Below are 17,052 nucleotides of genomic sequence, written 5' to 3'. Positions count from 1 at the left end.
TAGTTACTATCGTTGGAACTGCTGTTTATTATTACACCCTATAAATAAAAAACTAAAGAGACTGCGAAAATTTTATTAATTTTAAAATCAATAGTTACCGATGTTTCTATAAACAATTCTCTGCAATAAGCTGTGTGAGAAGAATTCAAATAAAAACTGGCCATTAAATCAGTCAAACTGTTTTGTGGATCAATTCTAACATCGTATACACTAAAAACAACCCGTCACCCTACATGCATGTGACGTCTCTCTTTCGTCACGAGTAATAAATGTTTTTTATACTCTTCACATTTTTGTCTTTATTTTTATCACTATTAATGAGTTTATATTTTTTCAGCTACTATTTAATATAAAGTTTTATAATTTTAGAAGTATTTATAGGTGTGTATTTTTTTTTAATTTCCGATGTAAGTTTATAAGATTTTTTTAAACTTAAATACTTAATATTTTCTTGTTTTTATGATATATGGAAACAAGTTAATTATTAATATTATACAAACTGAATCCCTCATCGAGACGTAAATTCGACCTGTTTTTTTATAATATAATTTGATAATATTTGTTTTCTGTAATTTAATTCATAAATTAATAAAAAGAATATATGTATAATGATTACTGAAACTACGAACACCAATAACATTAATTGAACTTTAATTTTTAAGTTTTCACTGTTCAAATATTGAAACATATCTATGTTCAGAGACATGTATTTTTAGGCTTTTATTGCTCAAGAACGATAAGGACGATCGAACCACAGAGCGCTCTAAGAAATTCTAAATCCTTTTTAACCTCATCACTACGTTAGAAGGAGCAGTGTGGCGGGTTTGTTCACCCCTTGGTCGGGAGATGTCGGTGGGGTTCGGATGGGATCGGGAGGCTGCGTCGCAGAGCGCGCGCGCGTGCCCGGCCGCTTCGTCATTGCGACGGAGGCTGTCGTCTGTCGACGCTGGCCCGTATGACCGCTAGTCTTTACCGGGACCGGGCGATTTTGAACCGCGAACCGCTGTGAACACGCCCTCGAAGCCCGGGAACAGTGTCACCTCTAAACATACGTATAGCAGACTAAGTGCATGTGCTTCTAGTCTTGTCGTGTGAAACGCTTACCTGGACCGGCGATTGTGGCTCAATGTAAGGAAGCCGCGACCGTGAATTCATGTGTAAGTTGATGCGTTGCATGTGTCCATTTTTTCGCATGGAAATAGACGCCGGTAACGATTTTCAGCGAGTCTTACGAGTGGAGATAAATAAAATATAAGAATGACAAACATGGTGGTCCTGGAAATGTTGTATTGTAACCTCTCACCAGAAGGCATAGAGTCGCGCACGTGCGCTGTTGTCCTTTCACGAAAATATAACTATAAGATTGCGTATTTTATATTATTCTTTTTTATCTAATACCTTTTAAATGTTTTTCCTCTGCCGTTTAAAACTAATCAATGTAAATCGACAACGTAACAGGTGCTAATTATTTTGGGTAGCTAACATTTTGAATGAATAATGTTTTCAAAATCAATAATATTTACTTTCTGGAAACTTATTAGCGTTTAATTGTAACATGTTTTTATATTATTAATATTGGGAAGAAAATATTGTTCCTGTTGTCCAACAAAATTCAAATACAGATGGAAAATATTAAAGCGTAGAAATGATTTACAAGAACTGGGGATTTTTGTGGTCTCATCAAGCATTTTCACCCGGTATATGTGAATAAAAAAAAAATAACTATATTTAGAAATATTAGCTTCTTTAAGATATCCCTCTCATGTGTCGCGTCATTTGTCGAATTTTTATAAAGTATAACATGTGTCAATATTTCTTTTATATATTCGTCACATTTTATATTAATATTTACTTTTATACTTAGTTAAATTAAAATATTATATACAGTTATAAATTATTAATATATTTTATCAATAAAAACTATACTTTCAGTATATTAAATTTTTTTACGGCATTCTCCATTGCCAATTTTTTTTCGCATTGCAGTAAGCCTAGATCATTTCCATACTTTGCGTTTCAATAATATGCACTACAACTATGTTCCGGCTTCAAAATAATTGAGTGAATCTTAGATACATTGTACAAAAATTTATTCCACAATATTTCAAATTTAATATATATTTTGATAGTACACACTGACGCAGGTATAGCAAAATTAATAATTTTAATTGACATCATAATAATAATTTAAACCAACATGTGAAGGTAATCGAATTTTTGCTTTTTTTTATTTTTATGATTCTTATTCGAATAACGTGTTTCTTAATATAAATTGATGATTTTTTTTTATTGTATATAAATATAGATTATGATGTGAGCTTTCTTAATTCCATACATCCACAGAAAAGTTTTAATTTGACGTAACTTAACGGGACATTAAGAAAAAATGCAATTAAGGTCAATGCCTTTTATGATATAGGAGGACATGCTTGAAATTTATTTGATTGTTCTCTCAGTCATTCCTTTATATTTTAAAATTAAATATATTTCTTTGAATCTGCTTCTATTAAATTTCTTAATTGAGTTGAGTTTTTTGCCTCGAGTTTTGCTCTATTCTGTTATAATAGATTTATACTGTGATAGTTTTCACTAAGCCTTTATTTTATTAAAAAATATATTTTACCCTGTCCTTGGAAAATCATTAAAATCTGCACATATGTGCAGATTAGATAGACACTAAATAAAATATGAACTGTAATATTTATATGTTAGTTGTTGTTAATTCTGACATTCATATTCAACCGTATATTAAAAAATATCTAAATATATATATTTATGTACAACGTTACATACATTAACAAATTTAAAAACCAACTTTGACAATTACATTGCAAATAAAATTATTATTATTATTTCTTTTAATATATGTATTTAAAATGATCAATTCTTTTCCAAATATTTTATTTAAAATGCTAATAACTAAAATATAAATTACTTACTTAATTATATCAGATGCAATTGTTACCTATGAAAAAATAACCGCTCACGTGCAAATATAACGTTTTAAGTTAAATGTAAAAACGGTTCATGGCGGTAGTATTAAACTCAACGGAGGCCATTTAAAGATTATGTTACAGTAACCTTATTTACAATGGAGTGAAAAAGTTGATGGATGGAAGGAAAAACTTGGCAATTGCGCATTAAACAGTTTTCATACTTGAGTGGTTAAGATCTTTTCCTTGCTTGTAATCATAATAGCTTAGCTTTAATGGAAGAGATATCTGTGTAACATATATATTTTTCCATTCCATGGGGGTGGCTTTATCAATAACATTTGATAGTCCTTTATATATATATCACAATAACAAACGCCTTATATTTCGAATTGTTCATTACCATCTGTGTTTTTACAGAAAAAAATTCATACATAGAGTGTTCATGTTTTGTGACTTAAAACGTTTTAGAAATAAACAAAAATTGAAAAAGGAATCGTTAATACTTTTGTATCCAGCCCCAATAAGTTGTGGTTGTATCAAGTATTTGGGATATAGACAAATATTATAATTTTATTACTATACGTAGATATGACAAACAGAACTAAAAGTTACATATGTCATCAGTTTTTCTTGGTGGTGTTTGTTTTTTTAACATTACAAAATAGTTAAAAATTCGTCGTAACCTGGGGCTTATGTATTAGTTGTAAACTAAATATAGAAATTAAATCGTAATAACAAATTAAGAAGTCTGATTCTCTTTTTCTATATTAGTGAATAGCTATTGTTATTAATACAATCTCAATTATCACATGATTGAGAATAAAAAAAATCTCGTACATTCATTATATGTACTGCACTGTAATATTTTATTCATTAAAAAGACAAATCATGGATATAGAAAATACTATTTTATCTCTCCTCAGAATTAAATGAATAACGAAAAAGTGTAGAAATCGTAAAGACCAGACTCACACGAATATTTCTTATGATTTATGAATGAAAAGCTTTAAAACCGGTAGGGTTAAGTTTATGATGCAAATTCGTACTAAGATAGAGTTCAGCGAGCATGCACTTGCACTGTTAAATAAAAATCTCACATAACTTTTTGCACTGAACAGATATATTTTTTATATACATATTATTTTTATGCAACGTATTATTTCTTTTAGTTATCTAAACCGCATTTAGCGTTATCATAATGTTTGTCATCAAAGAGAGCATTCCCTTGACTAAGTGTTATTCAAATGGAGTCAAGTGTAGCGCCGCAGAAATTACTTACCTGTTCTATGTATGCTTTAATTTAGCTCGACTCAAGGAAATTGCTTTAAGGATAATATTTAAAATTATAAGTTGAACTGATAACAGAGTTAACGTGCGCATATTAAAATTGTTTTGCCTTATAAATTTACATAAATTTAACTACGGTAGGTACGTACCTCATCTAGTTTCAAATGTTTATAAGGAATTCACAGATATGTGTTAATGAAGTAGTGTTCTCATTGCGCAGGTATTAATTTATGCAAAATAGTAATTGAGATCAAAATGTTTGCAACGTTCAGGAATCTATAAATTTCCTAAACAGATAACTGTAGCGGGAATCGACTACAACTGAAACAAACGATATATGCATAAAGTAGACTCAGCTATAGGTTTAGGGATGTATAAAAGCTTTTAGGGGCTCCAGCGTTCACCGGTCTGCCATAAGCTTGTTGCATAAATGGAATATCTGTACACATGTATAAGAAACGACTCAGTCACCTTTCGAAGTTTTTGATCTTGTTTCTTTCTTTTGCACGATACAAACGACGAGCGAAATAAGACAAGTGATCTAACTATAATGTTAATATAAAATACTATAAACTGACTAGAAAATTTTATATAAATTAACAAAGTAAAACGAAATGTATTAAAAGTAATGAAACGGTTACTTATATGTAAAGGAGGTGCGTTTTTGTTAGACGGAAAATGTGCTTTGTAACCTTACAGAATAAGTTTTACAATTATTTTTTTTCATTACCAGCAAATCCTTTGAACTATAAACCTTTGTTGAATCTTAAAACACCATCTTTAATATTCTGCCTTTCTTAAAAAATGTTATATCTGTAGCGATTAATATTGCTTAACACTTATCGGAATACCATTTTCCTTTCTCTGTTATAAAATATAATAAAAAATGTTATGTATTGAAGATTAATTGAAGAAAAAGTTCATTGTGTTTATCAGTTTTTAAGGGAAAGCATGGAAATGTCAGGTTAGCTATTAGAATACTCGTAAGGTACATACATTTTCAACAAACGGTTCTCCCTTAAATGTTGATACGATTCAAATGCCAGCATAACAGGACGTAGTCAGTGAATCATAAAAACAAATTGATTTTTAACCGTTATATTTAACGCAATTTTTTGGAGCATGAAATCATTTAACGACTGGTCAAATAATGACGTAACTTTTTTATTAACAAGCTATACTTCGTGAATAAGTAATGTAATAAAGCACTAGATAATACTATAAATGTTTATTTCTCTCATTAACGTTTAGTAAAATTCCTTCAGTGCTTTCGGAGATTTACAGTAAATAAAGTTATTGATATAAAGGCAGATACAAACAGACAATCTAATTATATCTATCAGGTATTTAGCTTTACCTCTGTAGCACACCAAAAAACTACTTTTTGTATGAAAGTTTGGATTTTAATATTTACGATATTAATATTTTTAATTATAGAATAATAAAAACCATATTTTTTTGTCGTATTTTATAGAACATTGAAACAAATCGTTCGTAAAAAATACCTCCCTAGGTTATAAATGCTAAGGGTGATAACGGTAGGCATTAGGACGCCAGCAATAAAAGGCAAAGAAATATTGGCTACACGTAGTACTGTCCAGCTTTTAAAAGGCTTAAATTATAGTTTTGTTGAATTTTCCTCTTAACTTTGTTTTGTTTAAATCAGTTTTATTATATTCAAAAATCTATAACTATAATCGTTATTGAAGAGTCATTTGAATGAAAAAGATGAGTTTCTTAACCATTTCGGAGTTTTGTATTTTCGCTAAATATTGTTTCGCTAGATTCGTAAATGATGAATTCACTTGACAATTCACAACGAAACAGTGAGTCGGATCAGGCTTTGAGCTGTCTCGTTTGAAGAGGCTTCCCTGCATTTGGACATTAACATCTGGTGTAAAATCTGCACTGTAGTTCTACTACAAGCATTTCCGTCATATACGTTTTATCATTAAAAATAGGCTTTATATTTTATTGTACCACTTATTTTAAAGTTTTGTTTATGACTTCTTAATTCGTTTGAACTATGAATTCATATTGTCTCACTGTTCATGGTTTAGTAAGATACCGGTGCGGATTCGATTAAATTGTGACTACAATTTATGATTGGGTATAAAATGAAATGACAGCAATATATATATATATATATATATGTAGCAAAATATGATAAGCAAAGCGACAAAAACGAGATCTTTAGACAATACTCGCAATTCATGTTTTCTTTTGAAATGTTTAGCAGAAAACAAATATTTTTTACGAAGTAATCGATAGCTCAGACTGGAATTGAATCTACCCATAAACTAAGGTACCTCAATATCTAATATCTAAAAGTTAGTATGCACAAATTAGGACCTGGAAGATGATGAATCTAACAAAACATACACGAACTAAATATAATTTTACCGTGTGAGCCTTATTGGAGAATTTTATAATTACGAGAATACGAACATAGTATTAGGATTTTAAAAATATAAATTAAAATCCGGTACAAGTAATATGGTATACTTCACTGTTTTATATATAAATATTAAATTTTAATACACAGACACACAGTGTTAACTACTATATAATATTTTCATGAGAGTAATGTTTAATGCTTCAGAAAATTTTTACAGTTTTTTTTTTAATGTTGATTGAAAATCAGTAAATAATACATTTTCTTTGTAAGATCAGACGCATAGGGTATATTTATTATGTTCTTTAATTTTTGCTCTCTACGTCACTTTTTTGTACCAACAAACTTACAAACGCGATCCATCCATCCACTTAACAGCTTCGTCTTGTCTGTGATCATTTATGTAGGTATTGCTAATTGTTGTTTATCATTATAAGCACTATTGACAACAAATAAAAAAGGTACAAAACATAAATTGAATTTTTCTTTGGTGACGTTTTCCAGACGTAAAACTAGACGGAATAATAATTAGTTTATAATATTTATACAAACTTTCACAGCTAACAAACGTATCATTTTAAAGCTGGCTGGTTTAGTTTTATCCGAAATAGTCTTATGACTAAAAATGATCTATATTATTCTCCGGTTCAGCTTGCAATAAGTTTAGTAGAGATTCCTGTCATAATGTGTTTTATGTTATGCGGCTCGGACATTTCAGCTTCTTTTTACGCGTCACATTTTAACTCTGTCCACGGTCCAGAATTACTCAAATATTTTAACGTACAGGCCTTTGTGATATTTACCTCGTTAACATTTTATATTATGTTATAAGGACATTACATTTCGTCGAATGTACATTGAATTTGGTTTTGTGCTGGTCCTTTTTGCGAGTTGTTCCAGTTGTGAATACTTTGTTGTTTCATTAAAATTGTAATCATGATATTTTTAGGCTACGACAAAATAAACATAAATAAGCTTCGTAAATACATATATTTCATAAATAGATTTATCATTTATGGAGCTCGCTTGCAGTTAAATATTTAATATTCATGTTTTGAGATTTTAGGAGGTAGACCTGAAATAGGCTACTGTAAAATTTATCTGTTTATTAGAGAGGGTATAAGTAGTGCTCAACATTTCATCAAAGTATTTAGGCGGAATTCAGATGATGAAAATAACATAGACAGAAATATATATTTGATATTAAAATACAATTATTTTTCCTGTATTTGAACAAAATCGTTTACATCTACATTTATGTAATAAAGTACAATTAACGTATCATTTTAAATAGGTCATAGCTACAAAACTATATGTTTAAAGCGTTCATCGATAATTATAATGTTTTATACGAAATTACAATTTTATCTAATAAATTATAAATAGCCCAGAAAATGTCGCGGACAGCCACATTGTAATTATGAATAAGTATTGATCCAGGGCGACCCGCTCTCGTTTCAGAGATTGGTTTTATATCGTTGGAATAGATGCTATTCTTAAACGATAAATAATACACGCTCAAAAATAGACTATAACATTTTGAATACCGCTTTCATGCTCTCCGTTAGTAAAGGTTGGATAAATAATTCAAACTGAATTTAAATATGGAATTAATTGATTTAAAACTAACTAATAGTAACCACATTAATTATATTTAATGAGATAAAAAACCCACAATTAGTTCCATAGTCGACATTCATTAATAACGAAAAGTTAAGTGTTACAAATTTATTTATTCATGTGGTGTCGTAGAAATATATTAAGATTAATGGTATGTCTATCGAATAATAATAGTTTCAGTTTTTCAACTATACATTGAATGTAAAATAAAAACAAAATGGCTTGTAGAAGACTGTCAAAACAAGCGTCCACCACTCTTTCTGTAGACCAATTGTTTAACGTAACAAATAATATTCTTTAAATTAAAAACACGCCACAAACACACTGATACAATACTGATACTGTTACAGTTCCTAATTGGTAATTCGATTTAAAGGACAATAGTAGCAAATACAAACAGATGATGTCATGATCAACAATGAAACTATTTACCATATAAATTTTACAAAGAAATCAGTATGTTCAAAGCTCTCTATGTCAGTGGACATTAAGTTTAGTTTACTAAGAAACTTTTCAAAGTCCCTTAAGTAAATTAGAATTTTAAAGTTTACTAAAGGGGTTAATTGGATTATTGTATCAAGGATTCCATATCAATTAAAGTTTGACTTCTAGTCGGAGAATTCCTTTTAAGGTTCTATAAATCTTGAGAGACGTCTTAACAGAGAAACTAATTTATCGATGTGTTAATTGATCTTGTGTTTTTTGTATTCTATAAATTGATAGGATGGCTCTTCTTATATTTTACTCTCCGGCATTCTTTTATTTTTTTCATATTTTTAATTGTTCTCTTCATGAATGTTTAATATGCAGGCGCAGGGAGGTGAGTGCAGGGGCGCAGGGGCGAAATGGCCACAACAACCAGCTGATAGCATGCGGGCGGCGGCGCTCCGGCCCGCCCCAACCTAGCCGATCACACAACGAGCGCGACTTTAACGGGTATGACTAGAAACTTAGGTTGTACCGCTGCTTAATATACTGGACACAGAATAGAGATAACAATTCAACTCACATACTTACTTACTAACTATCATCAGTTACGTGAACATCTCAAAAATAATAAGGATATTTTAAATAAATTACAAATTTATGTTATTGCCATTTAATATCGAAAGTCAACTCTTCAAGACGAAGTTTAAAGAACGTTATATTTTTTTTTCTCACTTTAATGTAATTACCAAAAATCCATTGTCAGAATGCAAAAACATAAAATACTGTCGTATTTTAAAAAATTGTCAGATCTCTTTTTTATTACACACCATTTAGCCTGAGCTTCAATGTAAAGCACAGTTGGAATACATTAGATTATACACACATTAATATACGGACCGCCGTGTCTCTGCCATTGGGATAAACGAGTTAAAACAATAGGATCTTTCTCTTGAAGAGATAATTCAGCTTCATTTGACTTAAGCATACCGTTTAACTTTAAGTAACAAACTCAATCCTTGCTGTCTCAAAGTTCTTGACTTTGAAACGATCGAAAGATATCATAATAATACAATATCATTAATCAAGTTGCATTAATAATGATTGCTTTAATATTTTTATGCCATAAAAACGTTTCCTTTTGTACTTATGAAAAGATAAAAGACATTCGTAAGTTTTATTTTAGGTTTCGCTTAATATAGAGAATATCTGTGTTTGAATTTGTTCTATGTCATTAATTTTTATCATATGATTCGACCTTGGTTTACCAAGCTATAGTTGAAGTTGTTGACAATGTTTTATATAATGTATATTCTGAAGGGCTTATGAAAGCTAGATAAAAAACCTTAAACTATATATTTCTATATAAATCGCAGAAACTTTTTCAGTACTACCAGGTATTCTTTAAAAAATGTGAAAAAAGCTTTACTGTATTTTTGATAAAAAATTTATATTTGTATCATCATCGTCATCATCATCAGCCTATCGGAGGCCACTGCTGAGCAAAGGCCTCTTCTCATATGGAGAAGGTTAGAGCATTAATCACCACGCTTGCTCAGGACGGGTTGGCGTTTTCATTCTTATAATTTAAAATTATAAGACCAGATTTGCTCACGCTGTTTTCCTTCACCGTCCGTCAGTGGTGTCTAAATACTCTTAAAAAGTACATATGATTCGGAAAAGATCACATTGGTACTTGCTAGGTTTCGAACCTGCGCCCTCACATTTGAGAGGCGGGCTTTTAACCTCCAGGCCACCACGACTTATATATATTTGTAGCTTTATTAAAATTTTGTGTGTTCATTTGTTAGTATAGCGTCATATAAAACATTTATGTAGTAATTATTGAAGTAGGATTCTGTTTATACATTCAATGTTTTCTTTATTCATACTATTTTTTGTAAGCCTTTGTTTAAAGCTCACAGCTTGTTAATTCTATAATGAAATGGTCCGACTGCCTAATTAGGCTTGGGACAGGATAGTGAGACTGCCACTCTAGAAAAGTTTGAAACATTCCCTTGCGGAAGCATAACTTCAAACCATGAAATAGTAGACAGAACAACCGTTCGCCACAAGGGACCTTACAAAAATTTTGTATAACTGATTTAAAAATGGTTATAAATTAATGGAAATTCACTTGTGTATAAAAATTTTCTTTTCATAGTAAAAGTCTGTCTTTTACATAGTAATACATAATATCTTAAAAATACTATACGGAAGGTATTTATTAATTTAAAACGTAATTTATCTGCAACCTTAAAAATTGACAAAGCAACAGACTCCCCACTCTCCACGCATGAATAAGTAAAGGGACAGAAATGCCTCGAAAAGATTTTCAGATTATTTTGTTAAAAGGGCTAAGGTGTGCGTTCCGAGAAGACCGCCTCTGTTTACAGAGGCCGCTGTGTACGCTTACCCTAATTCATAGTAAATCTTCAATTATTTGAACTACATGCTCGGACAGAAATGAACGCTGCCTAAACAGTCATTATGTAAAATTTGTTTCGAGACAGAAATTTAAAAGATACTTATTGTATTTGGTTTTGTCAGATTAATTTATAAATAAATGTGTTTAAACATGTAACATAATTAGACATGAAATTCATATACAAATAGTTATTTTAATTATATAAAGTAAAAACCTGTCTGTATATCTGTATTTGATTGTCTTTTTTAAATCTTTCTTTGGACTAGCTAATTTTATGCATATAATGTACAAGATTCAACATGGACGGTTAAATTAAAAGTAATTAAATATTTTAAGAGTACCGACTCTGATAAAGATTCTTAAATAAAAATATACGACAAACCAATTTTAAAATGTTCGTTCAATGATTCCAATTAAAAGAGAGTGACATTCGAAAAATAAATATATTTTTGTAAACAATTTTAAGCATAAATTCGTTGTTCACAACTAAACGGTATATTATAATTATAAATGTTTTCGAACAGCGTAAAAGCGTTAAATTTTTCAATTTCCCATCCAATCGTAACATTGCTAGAAATGCTGACAGAGTTGATATTATTTTCTTTTAGGATATGAACTTTATTCGTTTCGTATTCAAACTGTAAACATACCAAGTTCCAATATGCGGCTGCCGTAACAGGAAATGTTGGAATATGTAAACATGTGACATGTATCGGCTAAATTGTTGTTTACATAACTATACTTACCCACGCTTGGTTTATTGTTACAATTGCGTCAATATTGCTTCAAAATTAAAATTTTCAATATTTTATGTAAATAAACAAAACAAAGCCTATTACGCTTTTTACAAAATATATAGGCAGATGACCATTAATAGCTCGTTGAGCTTGCAAGTAAGCTTTGTATAAAGTAGTTCCAGTGCTCTAGGGGTCTCGAGCTGAATTTATTATAAGAACCCTTGATAATGTCTGAAATGCATCACTTGGTATACGCCAGCCACGACGGCCGTCGTAAACCACATATGTTTACGATCTCTGTCTTCAAAAGCACCAACATTTAGCTCGTAAAATGGAAATAGGCTCAACGAAATTATGCTCCTAACGTGTAAAATTTTGTTCAGATTTCTAACCCCTTTATATGGCCTATTTTTTCAGTGACGGCTGGACATGCCGTTATTTAAATTTTAATAGAAAGCATCTGTTTCAGTCATTCCGTTTTAATTTACAAGTACTGTTACCGTACTGTGTACGTGGTTATTGTACAATATATGCTGATACGATAATATACCAAATCTATTATTTAAAAACACAAAAACTATACGCATTCTGTTTGACGAAGCAATGTTTAACTAACGGCACTGTCTGTTCCTAGTATTCACAAAAAGTAATATAAAAGTAAAATACATTTAGCTGTCGTTTATTGACCGAATCTGAATTCGAGAGAAACAAAACTTTAGGGAAACAAAAGTATTTGAGTTCCATCTAACTTAAGTTATCGGTATCGTTGATAAAAAGTACTTTAAGTGAGAAAGGTCAGATCTCCCGGCGCACATTGATGTCGATTTATACAAATTTCAATACGATGAATGTTTTGTTCCCCATACACTTGATATGTCAGAATGTTATTAATGTAACAATACTATACTTTAATGTATCTCCTAACAATGTTACAAGCATCTTAACCATTTCTAAGTGAAATCCGAAAAATACATCAAAAGTGCCAATGTACGTTTACGTAAATTGCTACTATTATTTTGGGTCGGCACATTATTATTTCGTAACGATCTGGTTTCCTGCGAACGAACGTCGCTTGTGCGGTCATTGCAGCTCAATTGGGAGCTTTTTGGATGCACTGGCAAACAATTAAGTGTACGTGCCATGTAAACCTCATACTGTTTGAATGTTAAGTGAAAATTATTGAAACAAATTTATGAAACATACATTTCTCAATTGTGTTAGGTTCATTCAGTGATTTAGAATGCTTTCTAAATCCGAGATTTATGAATATAAAATAAACATTTAAATGGTCACCAAACAAATGGATTCTCAAAGTATATATTACTTTATATATACTTTGTATAGAAATAAAAATGTCAAGATACATAGGTTAAAATCAATAAAATAATACAAACCTCATGTTAAAAGGATTCCAATAATGTGATCGTGAAAAACTTATATCTTTAAATTAAAAACTATATCGTAGAACATAGTGTACATTTTCTCTATTTGTATTTGCAACAAGAACCAAATATTGTTATTCATAAATTAAGTGTTACGTTGAATATAATAACAATAAATTTATGTATATCCTGGGCGATAGTTATCCTACCCTCAGGATGATAAGCGTGACTTGGAAAAGTAATTGGCTTAAAATGGAATATGGATATGTTTATAAAATAATCCGGGCTGAGGTTAATAGCAGGTGCTCCAAGTGGTTATATCCGCTTAGAGCCGGGGTAATGTAATCACATCTCGCAATCGCGAGCTCTAGATACTACTTATAAGTCAGTGCTATTAAATTATATTAGCTCTAAATTTACTTCATCTGTTTATATATCACCTTCAGCAGTGTAATAAATGTATAGTTGAAATTAATTAAAGCGTTAAATTAGTTTAAAACGTTACATCGTGTAACAAAAAAATACGAAATATAATAAACGTCGTAACTAAATAATATATTTATATAGGATTCATTCAGATATATTTTGACATAACGTTCTTATATGAAAACAAATATTGTATTAATCTTATGGTAAACTTTGCCACCGAAAGGCAAAAGGAAATTTGAATTGAAAAAAAGGGAAACGCCAATAATCGTATCCAATATAAGTCGGAGTTGGATCCGGTGGTACGGCGTTTTCCACAATTTCGATGACTTCTATATGTGTGTGACGGTGGATAGAAACTTGAACGAGCTTTAATGAGATTCCATGAAAATGACGTAAAACCGCCAACGAACATTGAACATAAAACCTTTTTTTCGGGATCGAGTTAGAAATTCTCAAGTAAATAGTTACTTCAAAGTTGCATAAGCATACGTTTAAATTGTATCGTAAAAATAATTTAAGAGACTGCTACATTTTAATGACAGCACATTTTAATTATTCGGAGCGCGTGATTCTTTTTAAGTAACAATCATGTTTATTTTGAGATCTCCGCTTATTTTCCGTTTCATTGTACTTCAATATTAAGTAATTTGCTTTAAACGCTGGCCGCTTGCCAGCAGAGGATTTTGATAACTTGACTTTTGTATTCACAATCATCGAATTTGTCAGAATTGTGTTATTAAGTTAATATATTATTAGTAATTGGTTTATGTTGATTAAAAGAAAACTGCCAGCCTTGTTAGGTCAATATTGAATAATTGCTCTTCCAGCCATAGCGTAACTTTTTTCTTTTTATCGTTTTTAGCACGTAAAATTTTTATCACGTTCCACTTCCCAAAAATTAGGCAAATAACTCCAACATACATACAAAAAATATGAAATCTATTGCTTGACAATGAAAAATTTCACATATTAGTGAATTCTGTTAAATTTAAGACATTTATTGTTATTTAAATATACGATTAAAATATATTATAGAAGAATTATTTAATATTGATTGCATTTTTTTTTATTAAAGTTACTGGTTTTTTTTTAAATCTTGCACTAATATCAAATAAAAAAGCAATTTTTTAATTGCATTCAGAGCAAATAATATTTATCTGTCTCATTTCTTTGTTATTTATTCAAATGCGTAAAGAAATTGTGATTATTTTTTTGTGTTTAAAGTTTTGAGCAGTCAGCTTCGATTCTCAGTGATGTAACTGTAAATTTTAATTCTAAAATTCTAAGCAAAACAAAACTTACGCAGGTGAAGCTATTAAATATAAATTTAACGATATTATGAGGCAGCCTCTCTAAATGTACCACTTTACCGTGAGATAAATTGGGAAGGCTATTTCATCTGCTCTCAGAGTCAGCTATTAACTCATAAATTCCTTGAATTTCATTACCGTTGGATTCCTTCCTGGATGTTTAGGGTATGCTATATCACTCACTAACCATCTCCTAAAATATATTTAATTGCTAAAACATAATGACATTGCAAAGGACCGTTCTTCTATTATAGCCAAAATTACATGAAATACTTTAAATAATAAAAATTATAAATGGTTGAATATTATATTTAAACTTATTAGTTTAATTTTTAATTTTTTTTTAATTTATAGGTAAAAAAATGTGCGATATCCGCGGCATGTAATCCTTACCATGAGGCATTCATTCTATATAAGTGATTGAAAATTTTAAAGAACTTTTTAATTAAATCAGATCATAGAAAGCAAAGATTTGAAATACTGATTAATTAAAAGTAAAGCAAGGATCAAGGAAGAGTTCAAAATTTTTATGTAAATAAAGTTAAAAAAGGCTGAGTGTTTACTTTGAAATTGTTTGAAAAGTCTATCAATTATTCACTTATAGAGGGTATCATCTGCAAAGTTTTATTTCTCTTTCTACCGTTCTAAGATTTTCCAAGTGCTTTTTCTAGGCGATTGAGTATCGAGTTGAGAACTTTGACCTACAGTTCAATCACCCGCTAAGCTCCATTACGACGCTAGCAAGGGTGCCTTTCTTCTACTAAGTTGCGGCGGGTTTGTAACTTAAGACAAGAGACGATACATCGGTATCTTTCAATTAATTTTATAATACACATTTAAATACATTTTTATTATATATGAATAACTTTTCGAGGATATCTCCAGCGAAATGTGCATTAAAGAATTACTTTCAGTATAAATATAGACTTTACGTGATTTTTTTATAAGAACTTTCAATGATATAGCAATGAAATTATAGAAGAATTTTTTTTTTTAAAAAGTCTTATTTTAAATTTTAATATATCTTAAATTTTCTATTTATTTTTAATATAAATATCTAAATGAAGTATCTACTTCAATCAATGATTGCCGAATTGAATTTTCTTCGATCTATGACTTGGAAAAGTGCCTAAACTAGATGTAGATCTATAATAAAAGCCGATATCTAACTTTGATTCAATTGTCCGATACTGATCTATACGAATTCTACAATTATGTTTATTATACAATTTATAATGTCATTTATGTTAATTTTTCTATTCCATACAAAGACATTAGTGAAAATATTAAGACATATTCTCCATTTTATAAAATTGACTTTAAAAAAAACATATAAACTTTTAATATAACATCGTGGTATATATTTTTCTGTAATTTAAAAAGCGTAGGAATAATTTGATAAATACTAACAGAAGCACGTGTTCTCCAGTGTTGAGGCAATGTTGGCTTAATTTAAAAACTTAATATAAGAAATCAGGATATCAAACAAATTTTAACATAAGTTTTACAACACATTACCTGATTTCAGTTAAAATTATTATTTAGTTAGTTATATGTAATGACATAATCTCACGTTTTTGCATAAACTGTGCATTGGAATTCATTATAATACATGAATAATTTGTTATTTACCAAATACAAACTTTTATTGATAATTAATTTGAATATTCTCAAGTAAAACATAAGACGTTGATGACATCAAAGTGTAGAATATTTATGTGACAATCAAAAAAACATAACGATGTTTAAAGCAAGGAGATGAGGCTTTTCCCCCCTTGGTCCTCGATGTTAACGCACCTCCAAGTGTGTGTCGTATCCTGAGCCCTTATCATGTTATTGTAAATTGAAAGGACCAATCAATTTCCTGTCCTATTTTTGCCACCGCTGTTTGGCAGGCTGCCGTGAAAATGTATAGAATATACGGCCAACGCAACATGGCCTATTTATCATAGGAAAATTTGCCCAATATAATTTATGATAAGGTGTATTTATTTTCCCCGCATAGCATATTTATTTTTCTATTCGATTATAATTAATATTGAGATTTTTTTTTTAAAGAATCATGAAATTTGATCACGTTCGCTTAAACCGTTTCACAGGTT

General features: G+C 30.0%; 1 protein-coding gene across 1 annotated transcript in view; it reads left to right on the top strand.

Moving 5' to 3' along the window:
• Nucleotides 1-897: 897 nt before the first annotated feature.
• Nucleotides 898-17,052, top strand: part of LOC116765227 (cyclic nucleotide-gated cation channel alpha-3) — a 59,816-nt gene continuing 43,661 nt past the window's right edge. The window contains exons 1-2 of the mRNA XM_061526942.1: nt 898-1,157; nt 9,049-9,174. The gene's annotated coding sequence lies outside the window, so the exon portion shown is untranslated. The remainder of the gene's footprint in view (nt 1,158-9,048; nt 9,175-17,052) is intronic.

Source organism: Danaus plexippus (assembly GCF_018135715.1).
Source record: "Danaus plexippus chromosome 3 unlocalized genomic scaffold, MEX_DaPlex mxdp_30, whole genome shotgun sequence".
Taxonomy (NCBI): domain Eukaryota; kingdom Metazoa; phylum Arthropoda; class Insecta; order Lepidoptera; family Nymphalidae; genus Danaus; species Danaus plexippus.
The sequence above is the reverse complement of the archived record's forward strand: the minus strand, read 5'-3'. Positions and strand labels throughout refer to the sequence as shown.